Raw genomic sequence first — 21,665 nt, 5'->3', positions numbered from 1 at the left:
AAGGATCGATCAGGTGCAGACTCTAGAAGGAGCTATCAATGAACAGTAGACTCTGGGGACAGAGGGACACATCAAACTAAACAATGGGCATGTTATTAGCGGAATCCTGACTATGGAACCCTCACTGTCTGAGACAAAGGGCTTGGCTTTGTAAACACTGGGTGGGTTTCAAAGGAGAGGAGGTAGGATATCTAGAGGTGAAAAGACAAGTAGGAACAAGTCACGTTTTCAGTGTGTATATGGGGTCGTCAGCGTTGTCGATGGAATGCAGAACCTCCAGGGAGATGGGCCTCTGGGCATGCCTAGAGGGGACTCTCTTGAGTACATTGATTGGTGTGGGAAGATCCATGGTAACTGTCTGTGGACAGGACCACTCCCTGGGCAAGAGGTCCTGGCCTGTGAAATGGAGAAAACAGGTAAGCCTGTCTCTTCGGACCACAGACATAAGAGGCTGCTTTGTTCTCCTGCTTCCATGACTTCCCCGCCATGTACCTTGAACTCTAAGCTGAAAAACACTTTCTCCTTTAACATGCCTCTGTCAGAGTATTTACCATGTGTCTTAGTCAGGGTTTCTATTCCTGCACAAGCATCATGACCAAGATGCAAGTCGGGGAGGAAAGGGTTTATTCAGCTTACACTTCCACAGTGCTGTTCATCACCAAAGGAAGTCAGGACTGGAACTCAAGAGGTCAGGAAGCAGGAGCTGATGCAGAGGCCATGGAGAGACGTTTACTGGCTTGCCTTCCCCTGGCTTGCTCTCTTATAGAACCCAAGACCACCAGCCCAGGATGGTACCACCCACAAGGGACTGGGTCCTTCCCCCTTGATCACTAATTGAGAAAATGCCTTACAGCTGGGTCTCATGGAGGCATTTCCTCAACTGATGCTCCTTTCTCTGTGGTAACTCCAGCTTGTGTCTGGTTGACACACAGAACCAGCCAGCGCACCATGGCAACAGGAAAAGAAGTTAAGACATCTACCTGATTTGACCCCTGATTCAAACAACTATAATAAAAGACAGGCGGCAATGTAAACAATGTATACTGGATGCCATTGATAAATTATTGTTAAGGGTTTAGGGTGTGAACGATCTTTCTTTTTAGGAGTTGTTCATATTGCAGTTGAAATGGGATGATACTGAGTGGAGAGAAGAGTGAAGCTACATCCTGGTTGTAAGATTGGCTGGAGGGCGTGAGTTCGAAACCCTGACGATTCTGCATCTTACTCTTCACTAAGAGTCAAATTGGGGTAGGACTGGGAACCACGCAACCTGCCCACTTGAAGCGTGTCATTTGGTGACCCTCCCTATGTTTGTGTGTGGAACATCCATCCTCACAGCCAAGTTTTATTGACCCCTTCCTAAGATCCCATGTCCCTTAGCCATAATGTCCCAATTGTACTCTCTTCCCTTCCACAGCCCTAGAACTATTAGCACATATTCTACCTCTGTGGCTTTGTTTATTCCGGGCATTTCTCCTCAATGAAATAACATAATGTGACTGATGCCTCTCACTTAGTGGTACTTTCTCAAAGTTCAGCCACCTTGCCGACTATGCCAATCTGTGGGTCCTTTTTAATGGCTAAATATTCTCTTTTATGACAATTTATTCACTAGCTATGGGCTGTTTCTACTTTGGGGCATTTTAAGTGGCTCTGTTATGAACAGTAGTGTAAGCTTTTGTGTGTAAATGTCGTCATTTCTCCCGCCCGGATGCCTAGGAGTGCAGTTGTTAAATCACAGGGTGACTCTATGTTTACCCATTTAAGAAACCAACAGTCTGCTTTTCCGAAGGAGCTGTACCATTTCACATCCCCACCAGCAACATCCTGTCTGTTTTCAGACGTTCGAAATGTTCCACAATAAATTTTTTAGAAACGCAAAAAAAAAAAAAAAAAAAAAAAGCCACCCACACAGGATCGAGATGTTGGCAACTGCGATCTGTTTTCTGTGTCACGTCTGCTGACATGGGCACTCTGAGATAAGATCACAGCACCTTGCCTTTTGCTGCCCCCCCTTTCTTTTTAGATTTTTTTAGGTACGTATCTTCTCCATTTCTTTTGGGAGGGCAAAAACCCTTGAGAAAAACCCAAATGAGTCAGGGCAGTCGATGATCCACATCAGTTCCCAGGGAAGGAGGAATGGGGCCTCACTTTGCCATGTCTCCCTGCTCCGCTCTGCAAATGCCTGCGTGATGACTGTCCACCGTAATTACATAAAATGAAAGCCACAAAGGAAATAATTGCCGAGGGAAGGAGGAGAAAGGAGAGAGTCTTCAGAGCCCAAGGTTAAATGCCGGGGCGTAAAGAGATGTAAACAAGTGAATTCTTTCAGCGGGGACAATTTGGGAAGTAATGGTGCACAGAGCCACGTTCTGCAGGGGACAGCGGGCACTTGGCTGCATTATTCCGTCCTAGGTCCCCATTTTCTCCTGTCAAGAGGCTTTGACTGAAGTCACAATTGTCTTCCAGTGAAAGGCTGTAATGCCATGTGGATGACTTGAGTGATGGGCCCTAACATCTTGGCTGCTCAAGAAAAAGCCATGCTAATGGATTTATGCACCGAGTCAGATAAAAGGGTGAAGGAGGACGCCCCGCCCAGCCACCGCAGCGGCACAGCGCTGTTGCCTTTTGGGATGTTACTAGAGAACCCAGCCTCCATCAAAAATAAATTAATGAAACCCACTCTGCTCCCCTGTGTACCTGGTGAGAGAAACCTGGGCTCCTGGCCTTCACAGATAGCCTAGGCTAAGCTCTGAAACTCAATTCCTCTCATTCCCCAAGCCCAAGCAGGAATTTCCCCCACAGATTTCAAGATAAACGAGGTTCAGGAGAGCCTCTACCCAACTACATCTGTCACCTGACTCTCCCAGCAGCCCCCACTCTCAGACACGCAAAGCATCGGGGGAGATCTCCAAGCCTGTCAGACAAAGTAGTCTGTTGTCAGAGGTATTTGCTATGTCGCTAGGATGCTCACATGTGCCTTGTCACAGGATAGTGGGACAGAAGGAACTTCATGAGGAGTGGGTGGGGACTGCTCCGGGATCTTCCTGACCCAGCCTGATTCAAGCAGTAGTGAAAACCCTGAGGGTTGAAAGCAGTAAGCTCTCCCTGAAGCTCATGTGTTCGGTTGCGAAGGACAGAAAGACCTGAGATTTTATATCTTAGTTTTAGAGGATCATGACTTAGGAATCACTCAACTTAGGAATTCTTTGGAAGGTGATGAGCGTCTACAGTATGAGTTAAATTTTTATTGTCTGTGGCTATCATCAATGGGGGTTAGGATCATGGCTCCTGGGGATCATATAGCCCATCCCTCCTTTATACAGCTGTGGAAAGCGAGGCCCAGAAAGTGGATGAGACCCCTTACAGTTAAGATCGCTCCCATGCCTCAGCCTAGGAAAAGGCCCCACTTGGAACAGCTGAAGGGACTGGAACTGGAAACCTTCGCTTGAGTTATGAAATCCCACCTCCACTTGTCCCTACACAGTTTCTCTCTACTTCATCCTTTCCCACACCCCTTCCCAACCTTGGCCACCACCTAGAGCAGGCTGCCCTCCTCAGCTCAAACTCTGAACTGTATTACAAGATCTACCATTGCCCCTGCCTTGACCATCCCCAAACTGTGGCTACAATGATGGTTAGCTACCCATTTAGAACCCACCAGTGACCCTGGACCCCTAAATCCCTGTCTAGCCTCTTTGTGACTCTACCATGCTGTCTTGGACCAACCTACCCTCTTTGTGACTCTACCATGCTGTCTTGGACCAGTCTATCCCCTTTGTGACTCTACCATGCTGTCTTGGACCAGCCTATCCCCTTTGTGACTCTACCATGCTGTCTTGGACCAGCCTATCCCTCTTTGTGACTCTACCATGCTGTCTTGGACCAGCCTTTCCCCTTTGTGATTCTACCATGCTGTCTTGGACCAGCCTATCCCCTTTGTGACTCTACCATGCTGTCTTGGACCAGCCTATCCCCTTTGTGACTCTACCATGCTGTCTTGGACCAGCCTATCCCCTTTGTGACTCTACCATGCTGTCTTGGACCAGCCTATCCCCTTTGTGACTCTACCATGCTGTCTTGGACCAGCCCATATCCTCACTCTACTGGTTCCAGGCACTGACTTTCTCTTTTTAGCACTCCAGGGACTCCCCCTTTGGAAAAGGTCTAGTCATCTCCTCGCTTATTTTATTTGCCGGCACTGGATGCTACACTTCCTTGGGGAAGTCGTCTGTGACCTGGCACTGAGCGAAGCCCCAATATTTTATGCTCTCACAACCAAGTTTTTTTTTTCCTTGTGAACATCCATCTTGTTTTATAATCATATGCTCATTAGTGGGATGAAGCGAAGACAGTCTACGTCCCTAGACAATAAGACAAGTCTGTTCTGCCTCACTGTTATTTCTCAGCACCTAGCAAGGTGCCAGACGCCAGCCAGCTTACACGCAGTCATTATGCACCTGTGTGACGGGACAGTTGTTAAAATATTGAAATGATTCTGCATCTCTGACGATTAACTCCTGCTACAAATCTCCTAAGAATCCCAGGCTGCCCCAGCCAACATGTCCCCTCCCCTACCTTTCAGACCACTCTTAAACCCATTAATTTCAGTAGTATTTCTACAGCATGGGGTTACAATAGGCACTTAATAATCATGAGAAATTGTCAGGCTACAAATTCAAACTAGGTCTTGTAACTTCCTCTTGGCTTTGTGCTTCTGTCCCCTACCCCTGACTGGCATAATGAACACTCAGCAAGTCCCAGAACGGGACACAGTCCAGTTCGTTCTGTTCCCAAGTCCTCAAGAGTATCCTAACTCTACATTCAAACCTACATGAGCACCACTGTGCCCCATACCTGCTTACCTGAGCCCTAAATCCACAGCCAGCTCTCAGACCAGGCATGTTGGTTGTTTTATCATCAGCCAAACACTCTAGGCACCCTTACTTCAGTTGGAGCTCCTTTTAAAGGGATGAGACGTGTCAAATCTCCCTACCAGTCCATCTCCCGTAAGAGTGACAGATGGAAACATTTCTTCTGCTGGAGAAGATGTTCAGGGCAAGGAGATAACTCCATGGGAAGAAGTGCTGATGACCATTGGAGTTGGATGCTTGGACCCTCATGGTGGCAGGAGAGGACTAGCTTCTGCAAGTTATTCTCTGACATTCACACGAGCATAGACCGTGAGCATGTGTACATATATACACAATATTTAAAAAGATATTCACTTGCAAACCAGGCTTTCTTCTTATTCATCACTACCTCAGGGGATTTCCTAACTTCTGGGCACTGAGGTGATCTCTTTGTGAGGTTGGGTTTTCCCAAAAGTAGAGCCTAAGGAGACAGCAGAGGTATAAGCAATTGATCTGAGCACTGAGGAAAAAAGCAATCTGCATATCACAGCGGGTATGCCTGTGACTAGGTTGGCTGTGGCAATGGTGGCTTGGTCTCACAGCAAGTCCTAGAAACTATGTGAGCTTGCTCCTCAGCTGTCCGGTGTGAAGTATTCCCATCATTCCTTGATTCCAGGGTCCTTCTGAGAGCATCAATTCTTATACTTCTAGTCTGCTCTGTGATCTGGCCAGGCAGTCAGGAGTGTCTGTTGGTGACATCATGGAGATCAAGAGTTGTATACAGGGTACCCAATAGTGTCTGTGACAGCACCCAAACGCCTTGCATGCAGGAAGACAGGCTTAAAGGCAGCAAAGAAAGCTTCCTCCAAGACAACATGGCACCATACAATAGCTTGGGCTTTGAGACTGAAGCCTTGAACGTGGATGAGCAGGGTGAGTTAACTTCTCTAAAGTTTGTGTTCCATTTGTAATGATTCTATTTGAGGTGTAGGAAAAGGTTTGACATGGTGCTGAGTACAATGTAGATCACAACCAACAGATTAATTACTATCTGGAACAGATCGTTATTCGTGGGAAGGTGAGGAAGGCATGTGCCTGCTCCCTGTAAAGGTGGAGTCCACAGATTTGAACCTCGGCTCTCAGGCTTTCACCTCACTCAGCACGCATGTTTTGAGACATCCTCTACATTATCTGGCCAACTGGGGAGGTTTGGAAGGGAATGGCCTCCATAGGATCATATGTGTGAATGCGTTGGGGTCCCAGTGGGTGGAACTTGTTTAGGAAGACGTGCATTTGTTGGAGGAAGTGTGTCGATGGGGCAGGTTTTAAGGTTTCTAAAGTCCATCACCATCCCTAGTTAGTATTTCTCTTTCTGGTACTTGAACCAAGATGTGAGCTCTCAGTTACTCCTCTAGAACCATATCTAACCTGCCTACTGCCATTCCCCCCACCCCCACTGTGCTGGCCATGGACTCTCTAGCCCTCTGGAATTGTGAACCCCAAATAAAATGCTTTCTCTTAAAAGTTGCTTTGGGCACGGTATCTTAGCACAGTAATAGAATAGTAACTGAGATACCAGCAAAAAGGAGAGCTATGATAATTAAAATTATTGACTGTCATCTAATTTTAACCTTCTTTTAACCTTAGCGTTTCTTTGAAGGAGGAAAACTTACTATAATGAGGAATTTGCATTATTATGGTACAAAAATGCTTAATTACTGACATGCATTAGATACACTGTATATGTTTCTTAGCCTTTCCATATTTTCTCATCTATAAGATGGGCAAACTACACCCACCTGATGGGGCTGCTACAAACTACACCCACCTGATAGGGTTGCTACAGACTACACCCACCTGATAGGGTTGCTACAGACTACACCCACCTGATAGGGTTGCTACAAACTACACCCACCTGATAGGGTTGCTACAGACTACACCCACCTGATAGGGCTGCTACAAAATGACAGTATGAGGAAGGTGATTGGGATTCAACAGCTTAGTTCCCTCCACCATCTCTACCGCATTAGAAGTATTAAGAAGGTGGATGTTTCCAGTGTGTACAAGACAAGAGTCATATAACAGGCTGTCAATGAAGCTAAGTTTATCAGTAGCACATGACCTTCTAGTTTAGACCCAAGATAGAGCCTAATTAAGTTGCTTATTCCATGTTCACAACACAATAGCTGTACACAGGGGATTTCTCAGGGTTCTGGCTAAATATCCTGATCAAAATCAACTTCGGAAGGAGGAACTTATTTGACTCACAGATGATATGGTCCATATGGAGGGAAGCCATTTGGAGGGAGAAAGGAAGAAACTGAAGCAGAGAGTATGGAGGGATGTTGTTCACTGGCTCACTCCTCTTGGCTTTCCCAGCTAGTTTCTTCTAAAGGCCAGAGCCGCCTGCCTAAGGTACTACCCACATTGCGCTGGGCCCTCCTACAGCAACTAGAAATTAAGAAAATGCCCCCCCATATCCACAGACCAATCAAATGGAGGCATTTAAGTGAGGTTCCTGTTTCCCCAGTGTGTCAAGTTGACAACTTAAGCTAACTATAACAGCCAATATATAATAAATAAATGAACAAGTTCAGCCTCCTTTTTGATCAAAATAACAGTACAACAAAAACATACTTCAAAAAAGACAACATGAAGCTGACTAAGATCTTAGAGGATAAGTCTGGTGGCATTTCTTTGTACCCAATGACAAGCCAGCTGAGTAGGTCTTGTTTCTGCAGTGTTCTAGCTAAACAGAATAAAATGTCTCCTAAGACCAGGATCAGCCTGCTCTATAATAAACACAAGTCATCAGGCTAAGAGCCTCTGCTCCAAGAGAAGAGATCCACTCATGTTCTTATTCACTTAATAAGTACAATCAGCCCTCGCTATCTTTGGGTTCTTACTCTTCAGGTTTTGTGACCTTGGATTCACTCAACCGAGGACTGGAAATATTTGGGAGGAAAAAAGATAGCTTCAAAATATATACAGGCTTTCTTGTCCTGCCATTTCCCTTGAACAATAAAGTCTGGCGATTTTTAGCAGTATATTCAGTATTATAAATAATTTGTTTATAGTATATAGAAAGACATGCATAGATTGGATGAAACAGTTTTATATAAGAGGCTTGAACAATTGCAGATTTGAGGATCCTAAATCTTGCTGTTTGTCTCTTTGTCCCTGCCTTTCTATCTCTCTCCCTCCCTTCTCTCATTCCCTTCTCCTTTTCCTCTTATTTCCTCTCCTTCCATCCCTCTCAGTGGATATCATACCAAGGGTTTAAAATCAGAAATACAAGGAAGCACATGCATTCATCTGTTCAGTCCACAAATATTTGCAAAGACAGCATCCTCGTCACCTGTCAGTTATGGTCCTTTGAATGAAAACAGCCCCTGTAAGTTTGTATGTTTGAAAACTTAGTCTGTAGTTGGTGGAACTGCTTGGGAAGGATTGGAGGGCATGGCCTAATTGGAGGAGATGTTACAAAGCCTGTATACATTCTGAACAATCACATTCTTACTATTAAAGTGTCACCTTCTGTGTAATTCTGGTAGCTTATTCAAAAAGGTAGGGTCTCAGGTTGGGTTTGGATTAGGGGAACTGGAACCTGTGTCTTACAAGCCCTTATGCAGTTATCACATGTGAGCCATGCAGACACTGGTTTTCTACCTTAAGTGCATACCTTCTAGGGTATTTATGGCTTAGTTTGTTTGATTTTTAATTAGTATCTGAGTTCTAACTTTAAGATGCTATGACACTTAGTGTAGAATGCTATTTGGGCAAAGTGATTAGAACACAAGGGAAGGAGAAGTGAGTGAGGAAGGGGGACATGGGGGAGGGGAGAGGAAGTAAAACAGGAGGAGGAAGAGGATAGGTAGAAGAGGGAAGAGACAAGTTAACCGATTTCTAGTAGAGGATTGACTTGAAGCCTAGGTAGAGATCCCTGCCCAGAGCAGCAGCATCCCAGAGACCATTTCCTTCTGGAGAACTACTACCCTGAATTCTTTATAGTATCTCATATCTTGGAACCTTTAATGTCACCCGAGGGCCAGGCTCTACAAGGCTGAGTCTCTCTCTAGTGAGGGACAAGAGACTGAATCTCAGATCCAGCCTTTTCTCTCTCCCCTCCTGCCTCCCATCTGCCTCTCTGTAACTTGTACAGCTGGTTCTGTTCCTTGGAAATATCTTTCCTCCTCACTACTTCTATTCCTCAGGGGACCACTTTCCTGATTCCTGCCCAGAAGAATGACCCGGGGCCAGCAGGACCTAGCTCAAAATGTCCCTACAGCCTCTTCGTAAGCCCAGACTTCCAGGTGGGGCTTTTGAAGTGATTACATCAGCCCGTTCATCAGAATCATTCTAGCCCTCCCAGAAATCTCTCTGGGACAAGCACAAGGTTCTGGCTAATTTTAAATGTAATTAAAAGATTTTCTTCCTCCCTTTCTTGCAAAGCATGCTCCATTTCCACGTCTCCCCTCCTTAGAACATATTTTCTGTGAGGCCTTCTTTCCTTAAGAAAAAAAAAAAAATTCCAGACCCCACCCCCTAATCAGAACACTTACAAAAGAGGTAAACCCTTTGCTTATTCAGGGTGGTTTATCAGAAGATAGTGTTTTTATAGTGCAGAAAGATTTTTAATGGGATGTGGAAAATGTCTTTCTCTCTGCAACACTAATAATAAAGAAAAAAAGAATTAAAATATTTTTTCCTCTAAATTACTTTCTGTAACCCGTTCAGCATTTTCAGGGACATAATTAAAACATCAAACAGTTTTCCTGCTGGCTATGCAAAAACGTGAAGACTTAAGCAGTCACTATTATTAGATATTAAAATGGACTTGAGTATTTATTTAAAAGATCCACTTAAGAAGCCATTCACTTGGGTTTGCTCTGCTTAATATAAAGACCCCGTAATGTGAAAATACCTGTTTCTAATAAAGGCTCTAATTGGTAGCAGGAGGATTTTTTTAAAAAAAATATATAAAATATGTATTTTGTTCACTATTTTTCTAGCTTAATGTGACTAATTTTACCTTTCAAATTTATCCCTAAGGAAAAATCTAGAAAGGAAGCCCATTACCAATACATGAAGCTCAGTGGTTCGCTTCCGTTGGATGTAATTGCTATGAAGAAGGCTAGTAGCCGGGCAATTTTGGTTTAACAGGGTACATAGCCTAAAAAGGATAAATTAACCTTTGAAGGGCTGAAATTAGATCCCAATAAATGACTGTCCTTGCTGAAGGCACACAGAGTCCGGGGCAAGAGGGAACTGCCCAAAGGAAGAAACGGAGGCCATTAGAAATGGTGGAAGCTAGGTCTGATGCTTTTGATTTTCCAGTGGTTTATAAACACCATCTCGGGAAGGTTGCTCTGCTTTGCTCTGCTCTGCTTTCTTTCGTCCTTCCTTCCTTCCTTCCTTCCTTCCTTCCTTCCTTCCTTCCTTCCTTCCTTCCTTCCTTCCTTTCTTTCTTGTAAAGTCTCTGAAGGCTTCTCAGACGTTGATGAAGCAGAACCAGGTCAACTTGCTGGGCACTGTTCTCGCCAGCACCGACATGAAAACTCCATAGGCGCACACACGGAATAATAACAGAACAGACATGTGGACACCGTGTGGGAATCGGACCTGTCTCTTGGGAGCTTTGCTGAGGAAAAGGAGACTTGTGAGCAGATCTGCGTGATGATATGGGCCAAATGTCCTCTGGATAGCAAAAACAAATCAAAAGGATAAATTCTTTTTAGCTTAGGACATAATAGAAATCTTCTTAGGGAGTCAAAGATCAGTCGCGCTTCAAGACGCCAGGATCACATCAGCCCACCTAGTCTCCAGGAATTCCTGCAACAAAGAACAGGTCAAGATTTGTGGAAGTGATTCATATATTCAACTTGCACCCTCAACACACTGGTCACGTGTCCACTCCTTGCCCGGTACCAAAGGTGGGTGGAGGATGGGGCGGGGGTTCAAGAGGAGGAAAAGGTTATAGTGGCAAAGCTAACATCTGCAAGTAGCAGTAAAACACCAGCAGCTAAATCCCTCCACTACCAGTCCTAGCAGCTGAGCCTGACAAGTCTAAGATGAATACAATTGGCGCCAACTGAATGTTGAAGTCTTATGAGAGGAAGATGGAGGGATCCCTCAGGATCCGTCAGCTGGAAAGACCAACTTGGGAGTTCGAAACTTGAACTTGAAGGTGATTGATCTATTGAAGAACTTGCTGCGGGTGAAGAGTGCTCACAAAGATGGCGGACGCGGCGCGGGAAGGATGGCGCATGTCTTGGCAGAGACCCGGCTGACACCTTCAAAGCAGAGTGCAGAGTTCCAAGAAGTGAAAAGTTCCCCCAAGGGAATGGTTCTCTCTGCCTTCCTTTGTTCTTCTGTCTTCTCAAAGAATGTCCCAGTCCCCAGCTACCATTGGACGATGCTGACCGGTGTCATCCTGGAAGGAAACCCGAGTGTCGCGGGTGGGGGGACATACCTGGGCATGTCACGGCTTCCCCATCGGAGCCTGGAGAGATGGTAAGCAGGGAAAGGGGAGAGCTTTGTGGAGCTGGCAGCAAACATCTATCTAAAGCAGGAGAATTTTGTTTCATTGCCCTCTGCTGAAGTCAAAACAGCTCCCAGAGTATCCCCCGAGAACTCGATGCTCTCTCATCACGCACCGTTCAAAGACACTGGGAGGCGGATGGCACGGCTCAAAGCGTCTGTATGTAATAACGCCTTCATGGTGCTGCTTTGTCTCCGGCTTGCCTTTACCTAAATTATCTGAAGACATTGTTTGAGGCTGTGAAAACGCATGAATAATATTAGGCCTTGACATCAAAAATCATTTAAAAAAAATAAAAAATCTCTGTAGTTGCTAGCTGCCAGTGTCCCGTGCGCAATCCTCAATTTCCAGAGCAACAGTGAAGTGCTTCAGACACCAGTTGAGAGCTATCTCTTTTTTTTTTTCTTTTTTTTTAAATTTCTGTTGTTGTATTTGGGTCTTGGTTTTTGTAAATTGGTGAGAACCGACTGACATTGCACAAGCCATGCAGGCCTGGAAGCCACTGACTAAATGTTAAATCAGAAGGTACTCTGTGCACATGTGTAGCCACACGGCCACCCAACAGAATGACTGACTTGTTGCCTACAGGTTGTCCATGTGCTCTGGAGGACGGGGAGTCCTGCACCGGGAGTGCTGCCAAGGACCTGGAACCAGCCATGGCAAGAGAGCCAAAGAACATTCCTTTAGAGAGAGAAGGGAGGGGGAAAGGGAGAGAGGGAGAGAGGGAGGGAGGAGGGAGGGAGGGAGGGAGAGACAGAGAGAGACAGACAGAGACAGAGACAGACAGAGAGAGAGAAGGAGGGAGGGAGAGACAGAGAGAGAGATACAGAGAGACAGAGAGAGACAGAGAGAGAGAGAGAGACAGACAGAGAGGGAGAGAGGGAGGGAGGGAGGGAGGGAGAGACAGACAGAGACAGACAGAGAGGGAGGGAGAGAGAGACAGACAGAGACAGAGAGAGAAGGGAGGGAGGGAGGGAGGGAGAGACAGACAGAGACAGACAGAGACAGAGAGAGGGAGGGAGGGAGAGACACAGAGAGAGAGACAGAGAGACAGAGACAGAGATAGACAGACAGAAAGAGAGAGAAAGAGGGAGAGACAGAGAGAGAGGGAGAGAGGGAGGGAGGGAGGGAGGGAGAGAGAGAGAGAGAGAGAGAGAGAGAGAGAGAGAGAGAGAGAGAGAACTTTGGCCTGTTACTTGAAACAACAACAAAAAAGGACAAAAAAGGGGTGCTGCCTCTTCATATTCAATCTGGCCTAATAGGAACCAAGTTTGAGTGTCTAAATAAGAAGTCTGGCTTCTGTTTGTGTGTTTGTTTTTCCCCTGCTATAACCCAATCCACAAATAATGCCAAACCTCTGTGTCTATCAACAGGAAGGAGCTTGCCTCAGGATGAACCGTAGCTTTCAGACAAGGGTTCTGGGACATGTTGTTTCTAAGGACTCTGTCCTGTTAGTGGTTTCCTGACCAGAGACAGAACATCTGTCTGGCTTCTGGCTTGACTGTCTCCAGCCGTATCACAGGCTCACACAAATGGACCCCCGCTTCACCTCAGCGTCTTCCTGCTTCCCTCACTTCCTCGGTCACTCTTGATCACTCAGTCTTTGCTAGCCCTGCTCCTGTGTAACTTCTGTGGTCATCCTCTCCCTTCATTCCCAGCTGCCTGAATCCTCTGAGGGTGTCACTGCCCTCGCTCACCTCTCCTTACTGGGAGTCTTGCTACCAAAGGCTCCTAACTCCTCTCCTAGAATCTTGCTTCTTTTCCATCCCACTACCACTCTACCCACAGCTAAGACACTTCACGTAGAACATTTACCTAGCTTGTCCATAGCATGTTCAAACCCCACCAGTGGTCCCCATTATTTCCTGATTCAATGTTTGCCTCTCAGACAGCCGGAATCCTCTGCAGCCTGTCTCCATTCACCTCTTCATCCCCAACACCCTCTAAATTCAGCTCCTCTCCAGGGGGGCAGTATCCCCGCTCTTCATGCGTTGCTATGGTTTCTTCCCACATACACTTGCTCACATCCACGGCTCCTCCTGGGACACCGGCTGACATACAGGTCTCAGGCACCATGCAGAGGAAAAGCCTTTCACAGATGCGTAATAACAAGCATCAGCCATTATTCTTAATACGGAGAAAATAGCAACAAACAGTTACATATGTTATTGGACACGCATACAGTAGGCTAGAATGAAAGTGTGGAAGGGACCATGGGGAAGGCCTGATATTTCCTCATCCAACCATGTTTGGTAGGTCCATTTTGTAACACCTGAATCTATTACAGATATGTTAATAACCGAAATTGATACAGGAGGGCCAGTCCAAACAGGTTTGGGGAGTTTCCTTCTCAAGTCCGTTTCTGAAATTGGGGTCTTGGGTGATGCTGGTGTTGCCGGCTAATCTCATGCCAATTTTCTATTGTTACTGAGAAATACCTAGGAGATTGGTAAAGCATTCTGGGCATGTCTGTGAGGACCCCTCCAGGAGCAGCATGGACCAAGAGGGCTGTGGTCTAATGAAGGGACACATCCACTCTGAATTAATGAGTGGATTCCTAAACTGACCTCGTCATCGGGGGATGGTGGAGACTTTCAGAGCTGGAGCCTGGTGGAGAAGCTAAGTGGTTGGTTTATTCTTAGCTGCTTCCTGGCCATCATCAGTTGAGCAGCATCTAGGACATCATGCTCCCCCTGTCTCAGATACTCAACCTCACACAAGGTTCAAAGCAACGGGTCCAGCCGTCTCTCAAACTGGGTCAAGGTAAATCTTACTTTCACGGTATCCGTGTTAGCTGTTTTTGTCAAGTGCCGAGGAACAACTGTGACTTTACAAGTCATGTCTTTTTGCAAATCACTACTTCGTGATTTGTAGAAAGGCCTTATGAAGCGAGCAGCCCTCAAGGGTAGTCACTGAGTATAAGCCTACTTCTGTGGGAAAGCAGACGGATATATTACATAGACAAAAGGCTAGGAAGAAGTGCTTACTAAATGCTACTTGTATTTTGTTTTGGGGCACCACTTTAATTTTCTTCTTTGTACTTCACAATCATTTCTATAGAGAAGGTATATTGGTTCTCTGATTTTATAAGTTATAAATATCATAAAAAATTTACATTTATAAATTAAACACTGGACAAAGGAAACCCGATCATTGCTCAAAGGTCACCCTGAAGCTTATTCTTCCCTTAAAGCCTTTCTTGACAGTGTGCCTTAGGATGCCATTTTCTCTTCACGGCGCCTGTCAGGGTACATGACCAATACTTCTCCCAACACCCTCGGTACAGGGTATCGAACCCAAGGCCTCATGTACTTGAAATTCTAACACTGAGCTGGATCCCAGCCTCTTTTTATTTGGAGAGGTCTCCCAGGTGGTGCTGAACTCACCCTGTAGCCCAGGCAGGACCTGAAGTTGTTTGCAATCCTCCTGCCTCAGCTTCCTGAGTATCTGGAATTCCAGGTTTGAATTGCCAGGAAGCGTCAGCCTTCTATTTCTGCTGTTGGGTACGTCTTCTGCTCCACCCGGTGACCATTTGTCAGACAGCAAAGGGACACAGCCGGTACTCCACAGCCAGTACTCCATGGTCATTTTCTTTAGGTCATTTTCTCACAGCTAAGAGGGTCTGATTCCAGACACTCTGAAGGATGGCCCTTTAATCCTTTCTCATTTGCAAACGCTTTTTGCCTGAGACGTTTTTACACAGCCCTGGGTATGTGTATGTATATATATCTGTACAAATCAAACACCTGTGTTAAAAACCATAAAGGAATGTTTAGATGATTCTTTGGTATACATATAATCTTACCACTTGTTAGAAATGAATGCTCATTTGCATACTAATTAGATGGGTGTGCTTGCTTACCTTTATAGAAAGAATTCGATCCTCGCTGAATACTTAATAGAGCAGGACATAAAACATATTCAACACTCACCAGGACATAAAACATATTCAACACTCGCCATAGTTGAAGGATACTGCAATTTTATACTTCTCCATGCTGTGAACAAAATGGCAGAAGAATGTTTCAGGTCATTTCAGAGATTGTTGGAAATTCTGTCCTAACCCTAAGTCAAGACCCACTGAACTTTTTAAAATAAAAACGTAGCTCATAAATTCAAGCACCGACTTTTAAAAGTAAATGTTCAACCACAGCAGCGTGCACAGATGTACTCATTTGATACTCACTGAGAGGTGAGAGTAGGACAGTGGCTCAGTAGTTACGTTTCCGTGAGGCTAGAAACAGGGTCCTTCACAGCGCACAACAGTCTCACAGCCGAGGTGAGGTGTCTGGAGCAGCACTCCCTGGCGTATGTGGAGTTGCGTTGCCAAGTGAGGGTGCTGTATGGGAACCTTGGATTCGTTATACATTGGTTTGGAATTAAATTTTAATTGTTGTCCATTTAGAAACCTTTTAGCAAGGCCAAACTTTTCATAACCACCCCTTCCACCATTCAGCTTTGTAACCTCACGCAGAGGTCACGAGAGAGTTTAGGGAGCCATGGTCTTTGTGCTGGAGAAATGGCTCAGTGGTTCAGATCTCCTACTTGCCCTCCAGAGGCCCCGAGTCCCTGTCTCACGTCACCTGTAGCCCCAGCTCCAGGGAACCTGGCAGCTTCCTCTGGATTCATAAGGCACTATGCTCATGTGATCATACCCTCCTCCACAACCCCATATATACATAAGAGCTAAGAAGACGAGCTAAGGCCTAACTGTCTGTGTCAGCTACGCTGTGTGCCTTGACGTTTGTATATTTATTTCTCCTTTCAACAATTGCATGGGAGAGGGTGCCTCAAACAACCTTTACTTGTTCATTTCTTAAGACCCAATGAAAGGCACAGGTCTGACTTTCCTCTAGCTCTCCTTGTTAAGTAAGTCTAAATGACACTTGGTAGCATTGACCCTAAGCTATAAAGACTATATTCAAGGTTTCCTGGCGATGCCTGTTCCCAGAATGGGTATCCCTAGTCTTCAAAATCCAAGTAATAGGTAAAAAGTCACTACACAACCCCTTCCTCATAAGCACCATATAGGTGCTACCCAGATTGAGAGCAACATGGTGAGACCTGCAACTGACTTCTGCTCTCTCCGATAGTTGTCTTAACCTGGAGCACAGGGCAGAAGCTCAGATTCGAAATGCCCAACATACAAGGGTTATTCCCCCTCTCAAAGTCTTACCAGTAGGAATACATAAGCAGCCCTCATTATTTCTGTCAGAGAGATGCGGTTCTCCCAGGTATGACAGAGGAAGTGGCAGGAACCACCCAGGTGAGCAGTAGCTCAAATGAATTGGGGAGGAGAACACAGCCCCTACTCCTCTGAAGAAGCTACACACAGGAGGAAGAATGGATTGAGAGTTCCTATGAGTCAGCCTCTATGTGCCTCCACCTCCAACAGTTGGCACTGGTCGTCAACCTGAGAGACTCTAGCATCACTGGGAAACAAGCCTGTAGGTGTATCTCTAGCTTGAGTTAATTAAGACGGGAAGACTCACCCTAAAACATGGGTGGCACCATTCCATGAGTAAGGGTCTGAGACCATGTGGAATGGCTAACAGACCTGAGCACCAGGTGTAAGATCTCTCAGCTTCCTCACTGGGGCTGCAGCGAGACCAGCTACCTCAGGCCTCTGCTGCCGCGCTCCTCCGCCACGAGGGACTGTACCCTCAAACTACGAGATGAAATAAAGCCTTCCTTCTTTGAGTTACCTTTCTCAAGTACGTTCATTATCACACCAATGAGAAAGGAAAGGAATAGATGACCTTAGCGTTCATCCTGGAAGTAATGGCCCACCCAAAGCACTGAGGGATAACCCTGTTGGGTCATCATGGAGGAGCGGCTCTCCTCCCTCCTCGGGTCTTCTGGTAACCACCACTCGTGTCTTTGTTTCTGAGGATCCTAGTGTTTTCTCTACATCTACGCTGGTGACCATCCTGGAAAAAGAACTCCAAGATGAGAGAGCTTTTTAATTCTCCTTCTTAATGACCCCATCTCCCTGGCCAGTACCTCAGTGGAATAGTTACTGACCAAGAATTTAGAACTTTAGACCATTTGACCTCATCTTACAAAGCCTCACAAATTTCCCTCAGCCATCCAAGGCTGGGTTGGGTTTTGAAGGGAATAGAAAGTTTCAGGTGAGCTGGTGTGGTTTTTTGTAATTTCATAAAGACATTTGACATCAGAAGCTTCAAGGGCTCCCAATGTCTGGGTCTCTGTGGCCTGACCCAGCATGAGGCGAGTTGCCAAGAGAAGAGAAGCTTTTGCTCTGCAGCCCTCTGCAGATAATTAGCAGCACTAAGACACAAACAAATTCCCGCCTACTGCTCATCTGCGTGGCTCTCATGGAGGCCTGGGAGATAGGGACTTTTCCTTCCTCAACCAAGGCACGCGGAGGTGACTGGGGAGAGGCTCCGGAAGATGAAAACGGAGTCTGGTGAAGCAACACTGCGACACACTCTGTGAACTCCTTCTGATTTGCAAATGAAATTTCTCCCACAGACAATGCAGGCAGCACCAGAGGCCCTGCTGAAGACACAACTCATGAAACCCTCCAAGTCAGAGCTGAGGGAGAAAGAAATCCCAGCCACTGAAGGCAGTGCTGGAAATAATGAACCACATTAACTAAGAAATCACAACAGCCATCTCTATTAGACAGCTGTGCAGGTCAAATGAACCAGACAGGAGAGGAAGCTCGGGATAATTGCAGCACAATTAATACAGGGTGAGTCACTGCCCTGGTGGAAGTGGGCTCCTGCTCCTGCTGCAAGGGAGAGGGCCTCAGACCAGCTCCTTCCTCTGTCTACAGCAATTCCCTCCGTCGCTGTCTGTGGATCCTAAAGAAGTGTCCTCAGGAAGCAAGTCTCTCTCTCTCTGCCTCTCTCTCTCTGCCTCTCTCTCTCTGCCTCTCTCTCTCTCTCTCATACACACACACATTTACATACACACACACACACTCACACAAACACAGTTCCACATAGTCACACACTACACTCAAACACATACAAACACTCTCATACACACACACACATTCACACATGTACTCACACACTCACGAAAGTCTCATACACACTCACATACTCACACACACATACACACTCACACATACACTAACATGCATGCTCACACACTCTCACACATTCACATGCTCAGGCACACACGCACACACATACTCTTAGACAAACATATACACACATGTATACAAACACATATACACTCACATGCCCACTGTCACATATACAGTCACACACACACACACACACACACACACACACACACACACACATTCACATATATGCTCATGCCAGAATCCACAGATATCAGCACAGAGAGGGCACTGCCTGTAAACCTGGTAATGAATTTTAAAGACCCCACCCTAGTTGTTGGACCCACTGGGACCTCTGTTGGTGCCAGTGACACACAGAGACAGCCAGATATCAAGAACAGACAAGAAAGAAAAGAGATGGTCACCTAGAAATAATGTATTAGTCATCTGGGAGTGCTGGGTGCTGGGTGTTAGGTAACAGGTTCTGGGACATTCTTTTCTCCCAGAATCCTATGGATGGAGGATAGCTAGCCTCATTCCACAGAGGTAGAAACTGAGTCTCAGATATGTAAGGAGAACAAGACAGGAAGCAAACACAAAGCAACGGGTAGAAGTTGAGGGGTGCATGGGAAGAGAAGGAACAGGAATGACCCTCTGAACCCCACATTCTTCTCCATGGTCCATGGCCCCGTTTTACTTAGGTTCCTGATAAGGCAGAGCTCAAAGAACCGTCTGAAAAGTCCCACGAGTGTTTTCAAACCCTCGCTGGAGTCATAGGTGGGACTGAGCATAGCTCCAGGTCTCCTGCCACACAGCACCAAACCAGAGAAGCAAGTGGGTGCTCAGACTCTGGAACTCTCCAATCACAGAGGAATGGGTGACAGGCACACACTCGTGGGGGGACTCTGGATCAGCAGGTGAGTCTGAACAGAGAGGAGGCCACAAGTTATACTCTGAAAACGACCATGACAGACATTGTAATCCTCACTGGAGTGTATGGGGTGAGCACACTGGTTCATCACCTGCTTCCCATGCACAAGGCCTCAGATGGGTTCCCTGTCCAGGACTACACACTTCTCCCTCCTCACCCAGCAGTGCCCCTGGAGTTCTACATCACTCCTAGTATACAGGATGGGCCAGAACAGGCCAGTCAAAAGCCCCAATATCAATTTCTCTCTCACCTCATTGGCTTCCTGAGGAAAAAGTTCACTGAATTTAGGTTACTCAGTGGTAGACATAGCTAGGTCACAAAAGTCAATTGTTAGCTGAGCAGAGTGGCGCGCCTTTGTCATTTCAGCACTTGGGAGGTAGAAGCAAGAGAAACACAAGTTCAAGGTCAGCTGGGGCTACACAGTGAGTTGTAGACCATCTCTAGCTCTTTAGTGACACCTTATTTCAGAAAAAGCCTAAGGGCTGAGTGGGCGGGATAAAGGTTCTGGAACCTACATAAAGGTGAGCAGTTATCCTCTGACCTCCACATGTGTGCCATGGTGTGTGGCAGACAAAGGAGTTGGGGGAGGGACAGAGATAGAGAGGCAAGACAAAGACAGAGACGGAGGCAGAGAGACGGGGAGACCAAGACAGAACACACTGAGAGAGGCAGAATGAGCATAATAAAGTTTTTTTTAAAACTTTTACCAAAAGGGGAAAAAACAGACCATTGTTAATTTTTCAGATATATTTTTTCCCACTTAGTACCTGCAGTGGACAGCAGCTTACGCTATAGTAACTGATAAGCACTGAAAAATCAAAGCTTGTTTTCCATCTTTCAGAGAACTAGGTTACAGGTAGCGGAGGATAGAAGGGCTTTTCAAACCAGTTTAATAAGGACGGAAACTTAGGTGTTGCTATAGCAAGGAAGTCCAAGGGCAGAGGGACTTATGAAGACAGCTTCATTCGAAAGCTTAGAAGACAGTTAAATAAACATCTCTCCATCTTCCCGCTCTGTCTACCTCAGTGTTAGTCTATATCTACAGGCAGACACCTACCTCTACAAAGGAGACCGTAACTGCTACGGTTTGAATATCTTTCATCCCTACCGAAATTCATGTTGGAGTCTGGTCCCAGTGCAGCAGTGAATGGTAGATGAGCCATGGGGCTACGTCCTCCTAAATGCATGAATGCTTTCCTGTGTGGCTTCTCCCTCTTCCTCAACTGGAGCAGGCTATTGCAAAGCAAGCCTAGCCCTTGGGTTCGCTTCTCTCTACACTCCTGCAGAAAGTCCTTTCCAGAAACCAGCCAGATCCTAGCTCCATGCTTTTAGGCCTCCCAGACTCCCAACTATGAGCCAAACCTCTTTCATTTAGGAATTACCCAACCTCACATGCTCTATGAGAGCAACAGTAAACAGAGAACCAGTGCTTGGCTCATATTCACTCAATTTATATGTCTAAGAGAAAAAGATTATACCTCTGCCCCATCCTCGGGGACTGAAGGGAAGATGCGGATTCATTAGGATTCTGGTCCCATCCTGAGTTATCCAAGGCAATACTGGGTAGATGGTAACACATCTACCTCATGTGTACAAGCACCAACATTAGAGGATAAAACCCGGAAGCAGACACTAACGTGTGGCCAACTCCTCTGACTTAGGGGAGCCAGTGGACAATGAAATGGAAGGTTTTGCTCAGTCTGTGAGCCTAGTAGTGGAGAACGGAAAGGTAACAAGCCTAACGGGTCCTTGGAAATCAAGTAACGAAGAAAGTCCACCTGAAAGGATTTGACGATTATCAAAACAGTTACAAGAAAATGAAAGATGACCCCAGGTAACACCCTGGATGAGGCAGATGACTGTCAGGTTGTAAGTGTCTGAAAAATACAGTTGGACATTAATTTTGCATCCATCTATTTGACCTCAGATTCCTCACCTATTCCTCTACCCCCAGTGATACTGTTAAGAGCTTCCCTGTAGGTTTGTTGGGTTTGCTGTGACATAAGTCTAGCCTCTGATCCCCTTTGTAAATGGTGACTAGCCCTCCAGGGTAGGAGTGCTGCCTCCTGGAGGCGCCTCCCTTGGTCCTGCCTTTGAATTATCCAAACACACACTTATCACTTCCAGTCCTTTCATCTAAGAGCATTAGTCAGTAGTCAAGGGAATAAGATGACCATCTTGTCTCCCATAAGAGCCTCATGCAAATGTGTTCCTCCAAGCGCTCTTTTCAGAACAGGAGGGGTTGGCTGAAGAGAAGTCAGGTGTTAGCAAAATATTTTCCTTCGTGCTGATTTCCTGAAA

General features: G+C 46.0%; 1 long non-coding RNA gene across 1 annotated transcript; it reads right to left on the bottom strand.

Annotated features, from left to right (window-relative positions):
• Positions 1–12,286: 12,286 nt before the first annotated feature.
• Positions 12,287–19,610, bottom strand: LOC120100062 (uncharacterized). The gene is made up of 3 exons (XR_005499759.2): positions 15,581–19,610; positions 15,257–15,392; positions 12,287–15,140 (listed from the first exon to the last, which is right to left on the bottom strand). It is a non-coding gene; the product is annotated as an uncharacterized LOC120100062 (long non-coding RNA).
• Positions 19,611–21,665: the final 2,055 nt, after the last annotated feature.

The sequence above is a fragment of the Rattus norvegicus genome, chromosome 1 (assembly GCF_036323735.1).
Source record: "Rattus norvegicus strain BN/NHsdMcwi chromosome 1, GRCr8, whole genome shotgun sequence".
NCBI lineage: Eukaryota > Metazoa > Chordata > Mammalia > Rodentia > Muridae > Rattus > Rattus norvegicus.
This window is presented reverse-complemented; position numbering and strand designations above follow the sequence as displayed.